General features: G+C 31.3%; 1 pseudogene; it reads right to left on the reverse strand.

The window, feature by feature from the left end:
* Positions 1-13877: 13877 nt before the first annotated feature.
* Positions 13878-13985, reverse strand: LOC137811479 (small nucleolar RNA R71; annotated as a pseudogene).
* Between the last annotated feature and the right edge of the window lie 303 nt (positions 13986-14288).

Genomic DNA, 14288 nt, shown 5'->3' on the forward strand with positions numbered 1-14288 from the left:
TTCCTATGCAGTAGTATAATAAGTAGAAAATTACTATTTAGTGATTACACTGAAACATACCAGAGTCTATATATGTATAGGACATATTCTGCTGGATAGCACAGACGAAACATGAGACACAAAAAGCATAGAATAAATACAATGGTGGGCACTGGGAAGATATGAAGTGATGAGTAGCAATAAGTAAGGAGTATCATTTGTATCTGACACAGAGAATCCAGAATGATCAGCATACTGGGATTGCATGTGTCTCCTTAAAAAACTCTTGCAAATCAATTAACATCCTTTGTTAAGGGAATTTTTGTAACTTTAACTGACCAATTTAAGGCATTCGTTAGTATCATCTTCCAAGTAAAGTACTGTCTTTATTGGTGGGTATGCATGCACCACGAATCATGATCCAAAGAATACAATTATATGTTAAGGGATTAAAAATGGTTCTTATATATTTTAAATATTTAACAAGAGGTCTAGTTTGAATGGTTTGATAACATGTATGGACTATTGTAAAGTATCAGGTTTAGTTCCTTATGAATAAAAAATATTCTGAATATTTTGATTCTTCATTATCATTGATATTGTCACTACAATCATAGGTACATGTATTATCAATGCAACAAATAAATAGTACTATAGTATTTTGTAATGGATTAATTAATGATTTCTACCTAACTACAACAGCTACAAAACTTTCATATCAAGGAGGGGGAAATAAGAAAAAGCAAAATGACAACATCACCAAAACTTAACCCCAAAGGACCGACACACTAAATAGATTGACCATGTTAGAGAATTGAATTCTCATCCATGTCTATTGGATCTTCTACATTATTTAGATAGAAAAGGGAAAAAAAACATATTTCCAGCTAACAGCAATCTTGAATGAATATCGTCCCTCATATGCTTTGTGTTCTTCATTTTCCATATTCAAGGCCAATAATGCAAAATTTTGCGGATTAAATTATACTAATATTGCCAGAAATAGCATCAATTAGCATGGTTAATCATGTAAAATGATTTTTTTTGTTTGCAATATCATAGTTACTTTGAGTAGTTCCCTCAACAAACACTTCCATCTCTAACAGTCTGCATGCCTATGATTTTTTTTAGTTCATTATTTTATAAAGAAATAATAAGATGGGTATTACTTTGAAGGTATTGTTTATCGATTAGGTGCGTTTTGCTTTACAATCATTGTTGTTTAAAAAATCGTAGGTTCTTTTACTCATTTGGTGTAATTATCTTTTGAGATTTATCAAAGTGGGTAATTTTTATTTTTATTTTTGCAAAAATGGTTATTGAAATGGAAAATTTGTTCCACAACTTCTACTTAATTTTTTTTAACTGAATTTACATACAGAACTTGATTCAGTATTATTATATTTATTTCATAGAAGTCATGCATAATGAAAATCATGCATGAAGCAACAGCTTCATTTTTTTTTTAAATAAAACTAATATAACCATGGAAGTTCTTTCACACAGAAGACAAAGAGAAAAGTTCCTTCTATTAAGTTTAAGGTATGCCGATAAGCAAATTTTTTTTATCGACAATAAATAATAAATAAAATAAAAAAGAACCACTTCAGGGGTTCAACCCTTATACATAAAACGCTAAACCAGTTTCAGCTATCGCCTTCCAAAAACCAACCCAACTCTTCTACCCCTTACAAAACCAAACAAAAAACCTCAAGAAACTAACCTCATACACTCTAAAGGAGCCAAACACCAATCAGAATAAGAGAACGAAATTAACTGAAAATTTGTTGAGACCCAAGACCAAGCCTTTACCTGTGCCAACGCAAAGACCTCTTTCTCGTCTGCCACTCCTCAACATTGTATCCATGATTCACATATATGCACCATTTATAGATTGACATGCCTCCATAGTTTGAAAGGAACATAAAATTTTAATACTCTTAGGCCACAATATCTCATTCTATTATCGGATATAGCAAAGACAACACCATTTGCAACATTAACAGGGCCATAAGCACTCTTGGGGATAACATGACAACACTCTCTTTTATCTTCTTTTAAGTTTGGTTTGTTTTGTGGAAGTTGTAAAAAGAGATGTTGTTCACAGAAGTTCCCAATCCGGTAGGTTGCTCAATTAGTTTGAGATTTTGGTAGTATCTTTTATTCTATCTTATTGGAAAACTTCGTTTCTTATAAAAGTTAAAGTATCCTAAAATACTCTTTTTTATTTTATTTTTTGTAAATAAAAATAATATTTTTTATTAAAATGAAGAAGTTGTACCTTCATATCAGATTTCAATTTAATTTATTTAAAAAATGAAAAAAAAATCATACCATTATTTATATTTTTTATAAAAAAAATATTACTGAAGTAATGTTCCTTATAATAACTTCAGTAAAAGAAAAAAAAAATTAAACAGAAACCGTACTTGAGTGTATGATTTTTTTTCATTTCAAAGTTGTCATTCCAAATACTATTTATCTGTTTTAGTAGAAAAAAATTATCCACTTTTATAAATCTTAAGAAAAATTACACCATAGGGGTGAAAAAAACCATGTACAGATGCATATCATACAAATGAGGTATAAGAATATAATTAAACAAAACAAAAAAGACAATCTCAACGGTTGATTAGTTCACATACCCAATAGTTATTTAAAATATATAATGCAGATTTCGTAAAAGTAAAGAGAGTAAGTTTAAGTTACCAACCCTAGATTTTAAATTGTAACTTGCTTATTTTCCACCGACACAAGATGAAACATTACAAATTTGAACCATGTCGTTGTTTGTAGCAAAATAATAATTCATACCCATAGAAAATATTATTAAACAGAAATTAATTTTAGAAACTAAATAATTGATAGCTAAAATTAGATACCGATTTATATATTATTTGTCAATAATAAAAATTAATTTAAATACCAAGTTTATTAATATCTAAAATAATATCTAAAATAATATTTAATTTAATCAATATAATAGTTTATTATTTTTTATTTTTGACATTATTTTTTGTTAAATGAATTTTATAAATAATAACAAAATTTCAGTTAGTTTCATGTGTTGATATATTATAAATAAACAAAAAAACATAGGTAATATTTATAGACTTGTGAGTAATTAATTTTGGTCCAAAGACTTGATTATTTTTAGTGAATTTTTCTTACACTTTTTTCTTCTTTTTATAAGATTTGAATCCAAAAGATTATTTAAGTTTATTAACAAACCCAAGTTTATTTATTAAATGTATATGGGATTTTACATCGGAATAACTAGAGATATGACCAAAAAACTAGTGTAAAATTCAATATTTTTTTTTTGGATATTCTTATACTTTGCATATATTATTTCACCATGAGTTTTTGGCAGATTGGTACTTTTTGTGTGTGTAGGTACAAGGATATACACTATCTCTACACTTTCAAAGGTTTACTTAAGAAAGTGTCAACTATGATATTCAAAATTATCTTCAAAGTGATTAATAACTCTACATTCATCACTACATCCAGGATCTTTTAGCATAACATGCATCTCATGGCAGCAATGCTGCATCATGCATGTTTTTTATGTATCTGGACATATTTAATGATAACTTATATGTTATTGTCATTCTTCAGGCACTCACTATTATATCTTTTTGGGGACAAATTTGGATTTCTCTTCAGGTGGAAAATGTCATGTATTTTTTTGTATATGACTCTGAGTAGTGATGGTGCACATCTAAAATAAAAGGAGGCATTACAAGAAAAATATGAAATACAAATCAATTTTTAGAGACCAAAATAATTAGTTGCAATAGTAACTAAATTAGATACCATTTTAGAAACTAAACAAAAATTTGGTTTCTAAATTAGTTTTTATTATTGTTAAATAGTTTCTAAATTGATATCTAATTAGAAACCAAGGTTTTAACTACCAATTATTTAGTTTCTAAATTTGGTCTCTAAAATTTAGTTACTATTGCAACTAATTATTTTGGTCTGTAAAAATTGGTTTATATTTCATGTTTTTCTTGTAGTGAGGAGAGAGGGGAATTTATCAAGAACAGATTAGTAAGTCTTTGTTTCTGTTAGGATATGTGTGTTAACATATTTAGTTTTTCTGTTTTAAGTTATTGAGCTTTGTTTGTTTGATCAAGCTTTTCTTTTCTGTTTCAGTTAGGTCTTAGTCTTTTTCTTATATATACACCATGTATTTTACTCTCTAATACACAAGTAAATAAGAATTTCTTTTGTATTTTTTTTTCTCTGATTTTCTCTCTTTTATGCTTAAGTCATCGTCTCTTTTTCATTTGCAATTAGAGTTCATCAAAACCTCCATTTCTCCATTGTGATTTCGTGCGATTTTTTTTATCAACAATGAATTAATAGAATAAAATGGAACACTTTAGGGGTGTTCCAACCCTTATACATAAGATACTCCTAGTTTAAGCAATCAACAAAGTAAAGCAAGATTAAGTGACACACCACTTAAATCAAGAATCTTAAACTATTTAACCAGCCCCTACCCAAAGAGAACTGGTTTTACAAAAACCAGCAAACCAAAAAACTTGATGGCTATCTATTTACTAGAATTTTAACAATCTAAAAACTTGAAGTCTAGCTAGCTCCCTACTCATTGCAGCAATACCAAACCTACTACCTTGTGCACTACATTTTATGTGATTTCGTGCGATTACGTGCGCTCTATTTGATGCACCACATCAGACAAGGAATATTCATCTTCATTAACTATAATAATGGACAAATTAGTCTTACTTTAGCTTTTTATCTAAGAGTTTAGGCATCCTTAAAATTTCCATTTAGTTTTATTATTTTTTTTAATAAAAAAATAGGATATAAATTTCACTTTACAAATTAGTTTTAATAGATTAAATTAGATACAAGTTCACTTATTAAAATAATAATGTAAGAGTTATTCAAGTTTATTACACTCGTCATTAGGTTCCTATTAGACTATTCATTCATTAGTACTAATCTTATGCATGAAATGGTAAATTTTTAAAGTGAAGAAGGTATTATAGACTAAGAATATGACCAAATTATAAATAAGAAATCCATGCAAAATGGCTTGGAGAATATAACATGAGAATTGGAAAGAAGCAACATATATTAGTATTTATATACGCAAACTATAGCACGCTGTATCGGTACTTAACATCGTGAGATACGAAGGTAATTATTTCCAACCAAGCAAGCATGGAGTAGGAGCAATGGAAGGCAACACATTAAAGGCAATTGGCCAAACTATTCTGATTATGATGCATTTGTAACTAACTTTTTTAGGTGTGGGTAGCAAGTTTAGTAACTTTAAAAATGATTAGAAACTTTAAGGAAAATTTGGCATCATATGAGAGTATCGTCATAGTCTTCCCTAGCCCTCGTTTATCTATGCCTAGCTTCCTCCATGGCTAAACTAAGTCTAGAGAGAGCCCACACAAAACATTAGATGCCAATATTAAAAATGTGGCATGCACCTAACACAATAATTTTCTTTGGATTGATTTCAAGATTTAAATGTTCTGAGTAAAGAAAATAAAAGAATGTAATTTTTTTTATACTAATAAAATAGTTATGAAAGTTTTCTATTTTGTTTTTATACCATAACAAAGACATAACTAAATTAGTTAAATATGAGTATAGTTGACAAAAAATAATAGTATCTTAAACTCTAAAAATGATAAAAAAATAAAAATAAAAATCTTTCAAAAATAAAAGAGTATATAATTTTAAATAAGTATTAGAGATCACATATCGACTAGACATAAAAATATTTTATGGTATATAAGAGGGGACAAACCGCATCTTATAAGTTAGTTTTATAAGATTGATATAGACTTAAAGTTCATTTCTTAATATGATATCAGAGTCGTTTAAAACCTACCATTAACGAGAATTTGTTGAACTTATCAGATCATCCACTATTGTATCACTATCAGAACATCAATAAATATATAGTTTCACATACGAGTTGATAAACTTGAGAAAGAAGTGTAATGAAGATTCCACATTAAATAGATAAAAAAATACAACAATTTTGGTTGCATTAGGTGAATTTTGTATGGTGCTGTCGTGCTTAAGGAAAACATTATTGAAAACTTATAAAATTGTAATTTAAACGGATTAAGTTGAATTTATACAAAAGTTTTTATTTTAGATTTTACGAGACATATATATCTTACTGATGAACAATAGTATAGACTGGATTTTGACAAGAGACAGTAATAAGAATGAAATCAGAAGAGGTTCATAGCTAAAAAGCAAAGTTTCATTTTAAGTTATTGCATGATCTAAAAAGAAGAAAAAAGTGATTTACCTTAGATTTTTTTTTTTTTCATTTTAAAGCCAACTTAATGAGTTACATAGTTCCAGTTCATCTACTTTGACAGGTATAATAAAGTTAATCACGTACCTAATTTGCTTCGTCAAACTAGTGTACTAGTCACATGTAATTATTGTCACAATGTGCTTTGCGACAAGAGATAACTAATTTTTATTAAAATTAGGTGAAAATTGGAAAAAAACACCTTTTAGTTTGAAAAATAGACAAGTCTTAAAAAATATGAGGTGATCAACGTACACCTAACGCAACATGGCATAACATTTTTTATTTTTATCCCATTCTGTTGGAGATGCTTTTTTTTTCTTATTAATGATGAGATCAATTCTAAAGATGAAATTTTATTTTATAAATCAGTTAATAAATTTATCATATAAGAGTATTTAAAATTTATTTTAAGAAATTTGTGAGGATTGTTGTATAATTTGTATTAGAATCTTTTTGATTAGTTTTAAATATATTTGTACCGGTTATATGTCGATATAATCTTGATCGTACATAAAATCAATGTAATATAGTAGGGTAAGTAGTTAATATGTGAAAAAAAAAACTCATTTACGACATCAAATATACATCGGTTTCACTGTCAAACATTGTCCATCAAAACACGATGACATTTTTAAAATTAAAATGGGTCTAAAACGGCAATTGTTGGTGGAACCGCCGTTTTAGACCAAAGAGATTGGGTCTAAAATGGCAGTTATGGGTGAAGCTGCCATTTTAGACCAAAGAGAGTGGGTATAAAGTGACGATTTCTCCCTAATCACGGTATATTTTAATGCACTTGGGTCTAAAACAACGGTTTTACCTAAGAACCGTTGTTTTAGACCCTTTTAATTTACCCTATTTCGAAGCGCGCCACTTATGCTTTTGTTCTTACCATTTTCATTTTGTCTTCTTTGCTAACGTCTCTTTGGTTCTTCATCTTTGCAACAAACCTTTTTAAGTTCTTCCTTCACATTCACACTCATTGCAACATTCTCTAATTGCTTATTGCTCTTTCTTTCATTGGTCATTGCTCATTCCATTCATTCGGTTAATTGTTCAAGGTTTTCATTGGCTTTATTTTCCCTCTTCTCTCTACTGCCACCACTGCGCCCTCTTTATTGTTTTGTTGTTGTCGCCGCCTCTGCCACTCTTCACCACTGTTGTTGCAAGTTGGTGTTTTTAATTTTTTTAATATTATTAATTTGTATATCTTAGTTTTTATATTATAATTTGTATTTATTATTAATTTATATTATGTTATTGGTTAGGTTAGAATAGAATTATTAATTTGTTAGATTGTAATTAGAATAATATTATTTAATACTTATAATAAATTTATTTATTTTTAATTAGATTTTGTAATTAGATTATAAATAATTTATTGATTTATAATTAATATTCTTTATTAAAATTGTATGTATGATTAAATGTGTTAATTTTATATTGCATGGATATTTATAATTCTTTGATACATGTTGGCATTGAGTTTGGGGGTATTCGACCGTCGACCATTGTTCCCTATGAGAGACCCTTAGTTTCCCATTTGAGATTTAATACATGTATTTAAAAAGCACATGAGGTTGTAGTGACAATATTTGTATAGAGTCTTGAATTGTCCAGATGGATAGTTTGATAAGAACAATCATTTTTATTAGTTCAATAATATGTAACTTGTAATTGACATGTCATATTTTACGTAATTTTGGTTCATAGCATTTTGTGTTGTTCTTCGGGTGCATATTTGATTGTGGAGATTTCGTGACACCCTTTTTATTTCGTGTCACCTGAAGACCAATACGAAATACAACCGAAATTTCATTAAATATAAGGAATGTTGATTAAAATTATGTACTATTAAATTATAATAAAAAGTGAATATTCTAAAATGGGATAGGTTCATACCTACAATAAAAACGTAAGATTTCACATGCATTAGTGAACACCTCAATGACCATTACAAAACATAATGGATCGATATTAGATTAACTCCGTTCGCATAAGTGATGATTACAAAAGAGGAGTAGAAGAATTTATACAATTTGCACAACGTAACGCCTACAGTAGTGGTCATGATGGAGTAAAGTTTAGGTGTTTGTGCGTTAATTGTTTGAACGGGAGGAGATTGGATGTTAACTGATGTGAGTTGATTTTAGATTTGTCCATTTTAATGGTGACACTTTGTTTATGATTTGAGTTTTAGCAATTATAGGGTGAGACCCAGGGAAGATCCCCACTAGACACGAACTTAACCAAGTGGTTAAGTAAGTGTGAAGGTTCACTTCCAAAGGCAAAAAGGAAAAAAACAAGATATGGTAAAGATGATGATGTTTTGCAGAAAAGAAAGAGCATAAAAGGAAGCAATTAAAAGGAAGATGACCGAATGGCAAATGGAAGAAAGACAAGAACATAAACACAAAGGAACATGGTGTAATGGAAATGATAGAAAATATGAAAGATAAAAAGCTTATGAAGATGGAAATGGAATGAACACGCCACTTGGAGTGTGGGGATTCTCCAAGATGAGTGATGAGGACTTCCTTTGAAGAGCTCTCACTCTCACAAGATAAGACCAAAGTTGAGAGAACACAAGTCTCACTCACAATTTGTGCATACTTTCTTTTATATTTCAAATTTCAATGTGAGAATACATGGAGCAAGACACCCTATTTATAGGAATGGGTGCCTTGGAAAACAAGATGTAGCAAGGGCATAAATGTTATGAATGAGGGGCAGCCTAGGGTTTGACCTAGGTCAATGCCGCCCCTTAGTCCTAGCTTCTAGAAGCTAGGGCTACATTCCTTCCCTAAAAGGCTAGGCACCAGCTAAAATGATAAGCACACCCCTATTATGCTAAAAGAACCTTATTCTATTGAAATTAAAAATAAAGAAACTAGCTGATGCAAAACTCCCATAGCTTGGGCCCTACTCCTTGTGATCCTCTGAGGAAGACTAGGCATTGAGGCATTGGCTAGAGGTGGATCCTGACCTAGCCTTGAATCTTGGGTCATGCTCCGAGTCATCCTCCTAGAAGGCTGGGCTTGGTCAGTGGGTGCGTTGTCTCTCAGGTCCTCATTATTAACAAAATCAGGGAGCACCTTCTATGTGAAAGGTTTCTACGATCTTATACAATATGTTCATGACATGGTCAATTATTAAATTTACTAAGTGTTTTTGTATCGGAAGAATATGCTCAGTCCACCATGGATGATGCAATACATGGTGAAGTAAATGATGATCAATTAGAGGATATGATTCGTGATGCTGGAGCTGAGTCTTTTCTAGAAGCGCATGGATATGGAACTATGTCAAACAATGCAGAAACTCCATTATATCTTGGATCAACTAACTTCACACGGTTGTCAGGGGTGTTAAGATTGATGAATGTAAAGGCAATAAATGGATTAACTAATAAAAGCTTCACAAAATTGCTTCAGTTGTTGAAGGATATGCTTCCAGAGGGAAATACTCTACCTAATTGTAGTTATGAGGCCAAAAAGATTCTTTCTTCGATGGGTATAGATACATGCATGTCCTAATAATTATATATTATGCATGAAAGAATTTGAATTGTTGAAAAATTGTTTGAGGTGTGGGTTATCACGTTATAAGTTGAAACAAAAAGATGATGATACTATTGAAGAGATGGAAAAGCATGGGCCCCCAATGAAGGTCGTGTGGTATCTTCCCATCATTTAAAGGATGAAGCGTTTGTTTGCAAACCCAAATGATGTTAAGAATCTTAGATGACATGCAGATGAAAGGAAATGTGATGGCCTGTACCAACATCCAGCTGATTCCATTCAATGGAAGAAATTTGATGACGAGTTTCCATAGTTTGGTAAAGAGTTAAGAAATATCCAACTTGGTTTAGCTACAAGCGGAATGAATCTGTTTGGTAATATGTTATGAATCACAGATCATGGCCTGTTTTACTAGTTATTTACAATTGATGCAAACCAAGCCCACAAGGAGATGACCAAGGATGCTAAAGTACACAAAGAGAAGTCATCTCAAAGTAGAGACCTTACTAGAGGGAGAATTGGACAACGACTAGAGCACCTAAAGTTCTTCCAGCTAGTCTTCTTAATGTTTAGAAAATGTTGTAAATAAGGTGGGCTCATTTGAGGGGTCCAAATAGTAGAATAAGCAAGAGTAGGTCTATCTAGCATAAATACGAGGTGAAGATATAAGTTTGGGCCATGAGAAGTCCATTAGGGAAGGAGGGTTTAGGGTTTAAACCCTAGGTTCTAGAATGTGTGTAAAGGAGTGGCATTGACCAAAATTCCTACCCTAGGCCGCCCCCTTTCATGTACACTTCTACCCCTCTCCCTTCTTGTTCTCCAAGGATCCTAAATATATAAATAGGAGGCTTCCCCCTTTGTAAACACAAGTTGAATGAAATAGAGAAAAGTTACTCTGCACATTTTTGTGTGTGAATAATTAGTGAGGCTTGGAGTCATTTTACCATCCAAGTGATGTGCAACCATTCTCAAATTCCATTTCTCATAAGCTTCCTTTTCCTTCATCTTTTCCTTCCATTATCATCCCATTCTATTCATAAACATGTTCTTATTTTGCTTCCTTATGTCTATTCGATTTTTACATGTTGCTCTTGTTTTCCTTATGTAATTCCGCACCATATCTTGTCATCATCTTCACCATATAATTGTATTTTCCTTTTTGCCTTTGTGAAATGAACCTTCACATCTACTTAACCACTTGGTTAAGTTAATGTCCAGTGGGGATTTTCCTTAGGTTTTCACATCAACAACTTACCTCTTGGATTGTGGATGAAGCAAAAATACATGATGTTTTCTATGATGATATCCAGTCCAAGATTGCCAAGAAATGACATAAATGTTTATCTAAGTCCCCTAATTGAAGATTTAAAGTTAATATGGGATCAGGTTGTTGAAGTATTTGACAAATTTTGTAATGAAACTTTCAATATGCATGCCATGTTATTTTGCACCATCAATGACTTTCCGACATATGGTAACTTATCAGGGCATATTGTTAAGGATCATAAAGCATGTCCAATATGCGAAGAAGACACCGCTCCTCAACAATTGAAACATGGAAGGAAGACAATATATCTTCGACATCAGAGGTTTCTTAGAAGTCATCATCCTTACCGGAGGTTGAAAAAAGCCTTTAATGGACATCAAGAGACTGACAGTCCACCAACTTCATTAACTGGTGTTGAGGTTTATGAAAAGGTAAATAAAATAGACCACACCTTTGGTAAGTCGGAAAAGAAGTCATCTATGACAAACATATGGAAGAAAAAAGCAATCTTCTTTGATCTTCTATATTGGTTGAGGTTAGAAGTCAGACATTGTATAAATGTAATGCATGTTGAGAAGAATGTGTGTGATAGTTTAATTTGTACACTTCTTAACATTAACAGAAAGACAAAGGATGGTCTAAATGCTTGCTTATATTTGATTGAGATGAACATACGAGGCGAGTTGGCACCAATAGAAATGGGTAAGCGTACATATTTGCCCCCATCTTGTTACAGCAAGTCAAAAGATGAAAATATAACTTTTTGTCATTGTCTAAAGGGTGTGAAAGTGCCACAAAGACATTTTCCAAATGTGAAGATCCTAATATCAATGCAAGATTTGAAGCTAATTGGGTTGAACTCTCATGATTGTCACATCTTGATGCAATAATTGCTGTCGATACCTATTTGCGGGATCTTATAAAAATATGTTAGGCAAACCATAACCCGTTTGTGCTCATTCTTCTCTTCCTTTCGTTGTAAATTCATTGATACAATAAAGTTAGATGAATGATAAATGCCTAATTTCAGTAATATTTCATATTAAAATATAAGCACTTATGAGTATTAATTGCTAAAATACATAAAAAATAATCCCTAATTTATGAATTTATACCTTTTTACATATTTTATGATCTTTATTTGAACAAGAGCATTTTATTCCAAAAATTGGTGTTAATTTAAGGTTTATAGGGAACAATGGAGATTACTAGGCTAAAGTGAATAGGATAAGCCAAAAGGAGAAAGCTGGAAGGTCCATAACGCGTACAAAGAGCAAAAATGTCCAACTCAGCATGAGGAGTATCTCGCTTAAGCGAGCTCATTCTTGCTTGAGTGAGAATGCTCCAGTGACATTTTTGGAAATCGACGCCTTTCTCGCTTGAGCGAGAATGCGTCAGACAAATTGGGCCATTTATGTTTTTTATTAATAAGCCCATTAGCGCGACACAAGAAATCACCTAACCCTAGAAAAATTAGGTTAAATAGGGGGCTAGAAGCACAACCCTAGGGTGTTAGATGGAGAGGAAAACACCATTAAGTGACTTGTAACCCAATTGGAAGAATAAAAGGTGTTAAAAGATGTGTGGTTAATTCTACCTTGTGGATTTGGGAGTAATATGTTTGAACTCTTATTTAAATATGATATAATATTATGTTCTTGATTGACTCCTGGTATTGTTGTTATATTTCTATCTCTTGATCTAGAATCTTAAATATGACTGAAAAGTATTTTTAGGATTCTGACCTAAAGAACACTACTTAACATATTTGAGTGCTAGGAATAGACTTGACATGTTAATTGCTATTAACGCCTAAGCGTGACTCTAAGTTGTTTTTATAAATATGCGAGAAATCGATATTTAGGAAACATTATTAATAATTTTATATGCGAGAAATCAATATGAATTTTTTTATACGCCCATCAATTTCAATCAAAGAACTTAATGTTAACATGCTAATCAAAATACATGAGAGTGAGAAAGGTGAAACCTAATCCCTATTTTTCCAATTGAAGCAACAACTCTTTGATTTGTTTTCTTGTTAATTCTTGCCATCATAACAATTCTCAAACACACTTTTATTATTCTGTTTTTATATTTAGCAAATCTTTTACTTGAATAGTCAACTGTTCCTTGTGGGATCGATATCCGTCCTTAGGGACACATATTACTTCTGACAGCGCGATGCACTTGTCGTAAAAAGTCATCAAGTTTTCTGTTTATATTTGTTTATTGTTTTTTATTTATTTTGTTTTTGTTTATTTTATTTTGCAGATTTGTTTTTATTTTTTTTATTTTATCTTCAAATTTATTTTCTTTTAATTGTTTTTAATTTTTTAAAAGAAAAAAATATTCTATTTTTCCCCACTAATCTCTTTCAGGAAGAAAGCAACAGGGTAGAAGAACAAACATTATCTCCTAGGAAGACACTTGGAGATTATGTCATGTACCAATGACCAAGACATTTTTCTAGTATTGCAATACCTGCTACTGCCAAGGCCTTGGAGATAAAACCTACTTTCCTTAGTCTCATTAGTACCCATCAATTCACAACAATGGATCAAGAGGATCCATATTGACATTTGTCTACATTTTATGAATTGGTGGGAACAATGAGCTTTTAACAAGGTGATATTGAAAATATTATATGTGTTTGTTTCCTTTTTCATTGGCAGGAAAGGCTAAGGAATGAGTCAAATCACTTCCAAATCAGAGCCTCACTAGCTAGGAGGATGTAGAGGAAAAATTTGTTAAGATTTTTCCTAATATCTCACTACATAAAAGCAAAATCTGAAATTTCTATGTTCATACAAGGAGTAGATGAAGTTTCTTGTGAGAAATGGGAAAGATTCAAAATGATACTTACAAAATGCCCAAATCATGGGTTTGAAGATATTGCTCAATTAAGCATATTCCTGTATGGTCTCAAATCTAACACAAAGATGCTCCTAGATGCCACAGCTGGTGGCACAATGATGACTCTTAATGAAGAACAAGCGACAAGGATTATTAATGCATTGACATCAACTAATTATCAAGCCCAACATGATAGACAAGGTATTCAGAAGAGAGGGTTGTTAACAGATAGATGCCTTGCTGGCTCAAAATAAATTTCTGACACAGTAGATTGAGCAACTAACTGCACAGATGGCCAAACTACCCCAAAAGTTGCATGCGGTTCACTCATCTC

This window comes from Phaseolus vulgaris, chromosome 11 (genome assembly GCF_051622355.1).
Source record: "Phaseolus vulgaris cultivar YP4 chromosome 11, ASM5162235v1, whole genome shotgun sequence".
Lineage (NCBI taxonomy): Eukaryota > Viridiplantae > Streptophyta > Magnoliopsida > Fabales > Fabaceae > Phaseolus > Phaseolus vulgaris.